Consider the following 8,365-nt stretch of genomic DNA (forward strand, 5'->3'; position numbering starts at 1 on the left):
AGCCGCCCACGTGACTTCATTGTTCCAAAATTAAACTTTACAGATGAAAATTACTATGACATGATTAATTGACCTAAATGTCTAACAGAGCCGCCAATCACACGAAACAACGGATCAGCAGCTTGAAAAAAACATCCGAACTTCAGCTACTCTAACAACAACATTCCCTTGCCATAGTCAAGCTGTGGAACGCACACTGAAGCTGGTGTCCGAGGCAGCGTCGAAAAAGTGCGGAAGAGATATCTACGTTAGAGCCAAACTGAAGTCTAGAACAAGACTGCCCCGCTTCGAGACCAAGAAGAACTACGTAACCTAAGGTCAAATTTCAACGTATGCCTACAGGGTGGGTGGGTGGGCAGAACTCGATGTGCAACCAACTTCCCGTGGTGAGTTCTGGGTTATTTTGCGTACAGAGCAAAATAAGCGAAGAGTTGCACAAAGAAAATCGTGTTATATCAAGGGCTATGCCTCATCGTTAACGTGGCATTCCAAACAAAATCTGGACATTAATTCCAACAACTGAGCTAATATGGCTGTACTCTGACTCATAAACATTTTAAAATTATTTACTGGCATTGCTACAAGCTTCTTTTAATAAAACAATTGTATCATAGCCATCAGGTAACTCTAAAAACGACCACAAGTAGCTTCTCTGTCATTGGTATTGTGGGTGTTACCTAACCAGACACTTAAAAAACTTTAAGTCCGTTGGGTTAGGGTAAGGGGTTGTCCAAAAAATTAAAAAAAAAAAAAAAAAAAAAAAATCAGTAAGGTCGGTGCCACTAATGGCTCCTTTTCCGCACTAGCCGTCATCGAATTTCCAACAAAAGTGCAAAACGATCCACCCTACTTTAGTAAGGGTGTCGTGACTACGCGGACAGTGCAGCGGTGATTTAACAAGTTTAAGGACGGTGTCGAAATACTCGAAGACGCACCACGTACTGGAAGACAAACACGTGTACAAAATGAAGATCTTCAGACAGCAATTGAGGTGAACAGTAAGTAGACATGTGAGGAACTGGAACTACAATTCCATCTGACAGGAGAAACCATTCGGTAGCACCTCCATCAACTTGGGAAGCAATACAAGTTGAATCGATGGATCCCACATGATTTGACTCCGGGGCAGAAGGCAATGCGTGCCGATATCTGTGTTTCTTTGCTGTCTCCTCTAAGGAAGGAGCCTTTTCTGAACAGGGTGTTGGCATGCGATGAGAAGTGGGTCCTGTACGAAGATCCGCGACGCCGTCATCATTGGTAGCATTCCATGAACTGGTTCCAAAACAGAAGAAACCAGTACTGCACAAGAAGATCCTGTTGTGTGTTTGGTGCTCTGCTCGCTGCCTCGTGCATCAGGACTTGCTACCATCTGGTCAGACCATCAATGCAACTGTGTAGTGCCAGCAGTTGAGCCATGTTCAAGAAAAACTCAAAATCTGGAACCAGCACTTCTGAATCACAAAAGGACCCTCCTGTTACAAGAAAACGCAAAACCCAACGTGGTTAGGATGATCCAGGACACTATTCTAATCCTGGATCGGAAACATTATTGTATCCACCATACTCCCCGGGCAATGCACCGTCCGATTATCACCTATTCCATTCCTTGGAAATCACCTTACAGAACGCCAGTTCAATTCCCTGGAAGAGGTGCAAAATGCACTTGATACCTTCTTCGCTTCACGACCCACCAAGTTCTACTGCGATGGAATCCATAGCCTTTCAGAACGTTGGCAGAAAAAAAAACCGGAGGAAAATCTAAACAAGATATTAATTTAGAGAAAGACTCGAAAAACGTCTTAGAAAAGTGGCTAGGGACGAAAAAAACAGTAATGGTGTTAATTTTGGCGAAGAAAATGTCCAAAAACAGCAATCAAGAAACAACGAAGAAATATCTAAAGAAGCCGGCACTTCAGAGAAAGATTTATTATTATTATTATTATTATTATTATTATTATTATTATTATTATTATTATTATTATTATTATTATTATTATTATTATTATTATTATTATTATTATTATTATTATTATTATTATTATTATTATAACTAAACACTCTGGCTCAACAAATGCATATATATATATATATATATATATATATATGCACAAACACTAAGGCCCCCTAACAAAAATCCTAGCTACGCTACTGAATGTATTTCAAAATTTGTTTGAATACAGTTAGTAAATATGGTTTTAATGAAGCATAAGAGCATATCTCTGCCAAAATCAAACCTATTAATGTTAGACTTGAAGTTCATGAATTTTATTCTCTTTCGACTTTTATGTTTTGATTGTAGACCTACTTGTGAAAATACATCTTAGGTATACATCTTAGTTGTGTCTTATGCTTATTTAATAAAAAAAAAATGCTATTAATTATTAAAATTGGATCTTTGTTTAGCATTCATCCACAGTCAATTAGTTATAATTTCGCCATTTTTCGTTAATATTCACAGCGAGATTACAGATTTTGAAGAAATTTGCAATTGTAATTTGAAGAATTTTGTTCCATTATAACTTTCTACTCTTTTATAATTATTTATCTGAGGGCGCCGAAATATTGTTTGCTTACACTTAAGAAATATCAGGAACCGGCCCTGCTTTCAATAGGATGCATATTTACTATTCATTAAAAAGTACTTACCCGAAAAGCATGTAAAATTATTTAATTTTGTACATTTCGGGGAAAAACCTATTGCTTTCCTCTGTACAGATCTTTACTGTGAATTGTCTGATTTGTTATTCTGAAACGGAACGACTGCCAACTTTGTATCTTGAAACTATTTTATAAATTTAGTACTTTTATCTTCAAAGCGTTTCACACACACTGTCATATGGGCAAAATGCAACCAAAATTATCCAAACATCCGTATATTGTTCATCGAACTTTTTCTTTGTATGCAAAAGCCATAATTTTGATAATACAATGAAAAATATATATAAGTGTATAAATGGCTTGCATATAGTGTATTCTGTTGTTCTAAATGTATATTTTTATAAAATAAATATTAGATTATTCAAAATTTTCTAAATAGTTTATTACAAAAATACAAAAACATGATGTGGCCCCGCGTAGCGTAGTCGCTAACGCTCTCGCCTTTGGTGCGAGCGGTCCCGGGTTCGATTCCCGGTGGGGACACTCGGTCGAAAAAGTGTAACAGCTTTTTCAGGCCAGCCACCCTGAATGAGGTTTTCCTGGGTTTTCCTCATTCATACAAGGCAAATGCCGGGGTGGTACCTAACTTATAGGTCCCAGGCCGCTTCCTTCCTTTCCCAATCCTTTCTTCCTTCCCTTTCCCCGGATTGTGTGCTCGCCGAGGGACGTCATCCCTCAAATCGTGAAGGGCTAAATGGCCGTAGTTGCCGAAAGCCCAGAAATCTAAATCCTAAATCCTAAATCCTACAAAAACATGATAGGAACCACCGACCTGAAAGACAGACAAAATTACAACAAAGAGCCTCGACTGCAATGTGTTAACTGTATTGTTTCGGCGTACCATGATACCTTTCTCAGCAGATCTCTGCAACTCACGAACAATTTATCTGACTTGTTAGAATTTTACTTTGCAATATTTCGTGTGCACGGCAAAAACAAAAAAAAAAAAAATAAAAATAAAAATAAAAATAAAAAAAAATAAAAATAAAAATTAAAAAAAAAAAAATAAAAAGTACAAAAAACTTGTTAGTGTCATCGTGTAAATTTCTTGGACTAAAATCACCTTTTAAAAGTGTTGTTGCTGCGAAAAGCTTCTTTCAATTGTTTGTATTGCGAGGTTTCCTTGTTGATTATTGAAGTTTTGGGTAGTAACTAATCTTAACAGTTTTGATTTGTGTTACTAAACCTATTTCTGGGTTCTGAGGAGTGTGTTTGGCCTACGAAGTGCCTAATATAGATAATTTTGTCTTTCATTTCACTACTTCATGTGAATATTAAACTTCATTTGAATAATAAACATTATTACTTTTATATTGAAACCACATTGAAAGTATGCGTTGTCTATATTCGAACTTCAGTTCCTTATTCTAATGAAAAGTGATTCGTATACAATTCATTTAATGTAAGATGACGATCTATGTAATACTTGTCCATAATTGTGTCTAAATACGGACGTTTCGAGATATATATATCACAGCAGTATCTTAATTTCATGCGTCTCTAATGAGTTCTTTAACTCAGTTTCTGTGTTTCTTTTAGTCATTCTAATATAGTATTCCGAACATTGACAATTTGTTTGATATACTCCTGAATGAGTCAATTTATTAAAAAAAAAAAAAAAAAAATACTTTTCAAAAATTATCGAGAACTTTATGCAAAAATGTTGTTGCAGAATCGAGAATCATCACTCAACATGATCCTATCATTCATGAGGATTCCATGCTACTCGAGTGCGACATCACTCCATACACTGTCGTTTATGCACTGGTGTTATTGGAAAACTACGCAGGGAAGATAAGGTGTTCTACAGAGTTTATTATTTTCTTTGAATGGCAGGCGTGACAGGGTTACGTAATGCTCCACACATAATGCAACGATTCTCCCGTGTTGTGATCCATGGAGATCGACCAGAACCTTCAAGTCATGCTTGTTGCTTTCATGCATCCACTGGATCCAACATCAGACCTAAGTGACATCAGAATGTTCCACATGTCTTTCAATCGCACGAAACGCCCAACCAGACTCGTGGCGGTGCAATTCGAACGCTGTCAAATGCTGGTAATGCTGTCTAATGCGGCGACAAGGTATTATGTGTTTCTCGATCTTCTTGCCTCTCATGCTTCACAACTGACTGACACGACCAGGGCTGAATTCCTTACTGCTGCATTATTACCCTCTGGTGCTCATTCGTGTTGTCCCTGATCTTTGAATCTCCAATCATCTGCACATCCTCCATAGCGTTACACATCTACTGAATCACAGTTGAATTGGACGATTCCTTCCTGGTGATTTTTTTCCCTTCTAGTAGTAAGGCAAACCTCCAAAACTTTACAATTTCCCTTATTCCTAAATCGTTGAATTGGATTGATTTTGAGCCATTTTTGAGTGCATTCGATAGCAAGATTGACCGGAGTGGAATTATACATGTTCACGACTACACACTAATACACTATACGCAAGCCATTTATAGACTTATATATATTTTTCATTGTATTATCAAAATTATGGCTTTTGCATAGGAAGAAAAAGTTCGATGAACAATAAACGGATGTTTGGATGATTTTGGTTCCATTTAGCCCATATGACAGTGTGTGAAATGCTTTGAAGGTAAAAGTACTAAATTTATAAAATAATTTCAAGATACAAAGTTGTCAATCATTCCATTTCAGAATAACAAATCAGACAATTCACAGTAAAGATTTGTACTGAGGAAAGCAATAGCTTTTTTTCCCACGAAATGTACACAATTAAATAATCTTAGGGTTTTTTTTTTTTTTTTTTTTTTTTATAAGAACTTTTTAATGAATGGTAAATATACATCCTATTGAAACAAGAAGCTGTTGTTAGAAAAACGATTTATTTTGTGATTCGAATACTCATGCTAAAAAGTCCTTCCAAATTTCAGGCACATTGAAACAAAACATTATTTGGTGTGACTAGAATATCTGATTTTGCGTCTAATGGGAAATCACTTTATATAACGCATTGAATAAATGAATTAAGATCCCATTTTCAACCACTGATATTGACTAAGGAGCAAATTTCTGTTTTAACATCAATTGACTGTGTGTTTAAAAATATAATTGGATAACCACTTCACTTTTCTATAAATGGAAGGTATAAAGTTACTTTCAGAAACTATGAATCATAGAGGGACACCTTCTTTCAGCACTTTCGGTAAACAAAAGATTAGTAGCAGAAACGGAGGATTCCTTTTTAGACTTTTCGCCAGGTTTTCATCTATGACCTACGATTCATCCAATAAGTTATTGACTTTCTGTGAAACTTCATTCAAAGAATTGGAACTAAAATGATGTAGTTGTTAATTTTAGTTCTTAATTTTTTGTAATCCTATCTGTCTAAATTAGTAAACATAACTTCTTTATCTGATTTTATGTACCAGTATTCGCTTGTGTCCAACCAATCTCTTAAAATCTGAAATTTTAAGTTTCTTAATTTTGACTGATGATGTTGATGCTCTTTTTTTGTTGGGAAATTTCGTATAACCTGCCTACAATCTGTCGACTTACGAAATAGTGCAACACAAAATTCTGAGAAATAAGTTGAATTACACGTGAGTTGGCTAGACTGCTGAGGAAGGTGTCAGGGAACACCGAAACAATAAAGATGATAGTAAATTACTTTATTGTGATTTGTATTATTATTAACATGATTATTGCTTGGTTGATTGGAGTTGAATGACTTTTCAACATCGAGGCTGTATGAGACATTTTTTGCTGTTTAAAGTAGGATTCGAACCACTGCTGAGTTTATATCCGAGGCAACTGACCCCAGAACTGACCACCCACAATATACACGATTGTCATTTGAACATATGCTAGTCTTTGATCTGATTCCAATTCACTTTTCACCCCAGAAAATAACTAATAAGGCGAGACATGAAAAACAACTTCTAAAAATTTATCTGGTTTGTTGGTAAAGACTACCCTTTAATACAGCTATTCTGAAGATTGTGCTTATACCGAAATGAATAGTCGTTTTGCGTGTGTCCTTTGAAAACAGACCATTTACTTGGCAGCACTTAGTTTTACAGGGAAAACGTTTTTTGACCTCTAGAAGGAAGCCCACATTATTTAATATATATCTACAAGAGATAGTGAAAGAGAGCCTACAAAATGAAGACTTCACTTCAGTAGGAGGTAGAATGATTAGGTGTAGATGTTTTGCAGTTAATATAGCGTTTGTTGCAGTATCTGAAGTGCAAATCAATAAGATGTTGGAAAACTTAAGGAAGGGCTGTGAAGAATATGGAATGAAAATAAATGTTAGAAAGACAAAAGCCATGGTGATTGGAACGAAGGGGACGGTATCAAATATAGAAGTAGGAGGGGAGAAAACAGAACAGGTGACTAGTTCTTGATACCTGGGTAGTATTATTAGTAATTATATGAAATGTGAACGTGAAATAAAAGCAAGGATAGGAATGGTGAAAGAGGCCTTTAGGAGGAAGAAAATACTATTTTGTGGGACATTGAGTAAAGAGTTGAGAAAAAGACTCATAAAGTGGTAAGTGAGTTGTATTGTATTGTATTGTATGGGGCAGAAACGTGAACATTATGCAAAAATGATGAAAAACGACTGGAAGCTTTCGAAATGCGGGTGTGAAGAAAAATGGAGCGAATTAGTGGGTTGAGCAGGAAACGAATGAGAGGGTGTTAGAATGATAGGGGAGAAAAAAACAATTTTAGATATTATTACGAAGAGGAGGAGAAACTGGTTGACATTGGATAAGAAGGAACTGTATCATGAGGGACGTGCTAGAGCGTATGGTGACAGGAAAGAGAGAAAGGAATGAAGAAGACTACAATTAATGGACGATATCAAAAGAGGAAAAATTGTACGTTAAGAAGACGAGGTTAGCGGAAGACCGTGGAGCATGGAAGCTTCTCAGTTGCAACAAGTGACCTGATAATGGCAGAATACCCATGATGATGATGATGATGCGGGGGAGGAGGAAGAAAGCATTCATCTGTACACTTTATTTCTCCTATCAATTCATCTCACTATTTTTTATTAACAATTTAACAGAATCAATTTCCTAATATAAGTGTTCATAGCTCTTGAAGCATGTGCAGTAGCGGTTTCTAGCATAACGCGAAGGAGCAATGAATCCCGCGAAATTATTGAAATTGTTCCATCGTTCATTTTAATATTCACTGCATCTCACCAAGCACCTCAGAGATATGCCTTCCAGCTTACCATTCGTCTTGGAAACACATCATATCAAGCTGAGGAGTCCATTCGATAATGTATCTCTACTCTCATTCTAGTACCAGTTCACTCAATGTTCACTTTCTGAAAGAGAAAGAAGACTCGACATGGAGAAGTGGCAAGAGATGAAGCTATCTGTCTACAGTATCTGAATGGTGTATATAGAAACAACAGCGCAAGAGAAGTAATTCTTTTACGGAAATGAGCGAATGTTTATCTCTTAGTATGAGAGGTATGCTTATTAAATGTCAATCCTTTTCTCTTTTTGTAGTTTCTTCAGCTCATTTTTAATTTTTGTATTGTATCTGGTGCCTCATTTAATATTAGCTGAAAGCTAATGTTCCAGTATACCAGGTGGAATATAATAACAGTTACAAAAGTATACGTCTACCTTAAAACTCGAAATTCTATATTCACAACTATGTATATAACAGAATAACAGAATTCTTGTTATCTAGAGTTTCAAGTTTAGTCT

At 36.1% G+C, this 8,365-nt stretch overlaps 1 non-coding gene across 1 annotated transcript; it reads left to right on the plus strand.

Annotated features, from left to right (window-relative positions):
• The first annotated feature begins 3,067 nt into the window (after nucleotides 1-3,067).
• On the plus strand, nucleotides 3,068-3,141 carry TRNAQ-UUG (transfer RNA glutamine (anticodon UUG)). The gene has a single exon. It is a non-coding gene; the product is annotated as a tRNA-Gln (tRNA).
• The last annotated feature ends 5,224 nt before the right edge of the window (nucleotides 3,142-8,365 follow it).

Source organism: Thermobia domestica, chromosome 13 (assembly GCF_964235325.1).
Source record: "Thermobia domestica chromosome 13, izTheDome1.hap1.1, whole genome shotgun sequence".
NCBI classification, from domain to species: domain Eukaryota; kingdom Metazoa; phylum Arthropoda; class Insecta; order Zygentoma; family Lepismatidae; genus Thermobia; species Thermobia domestica.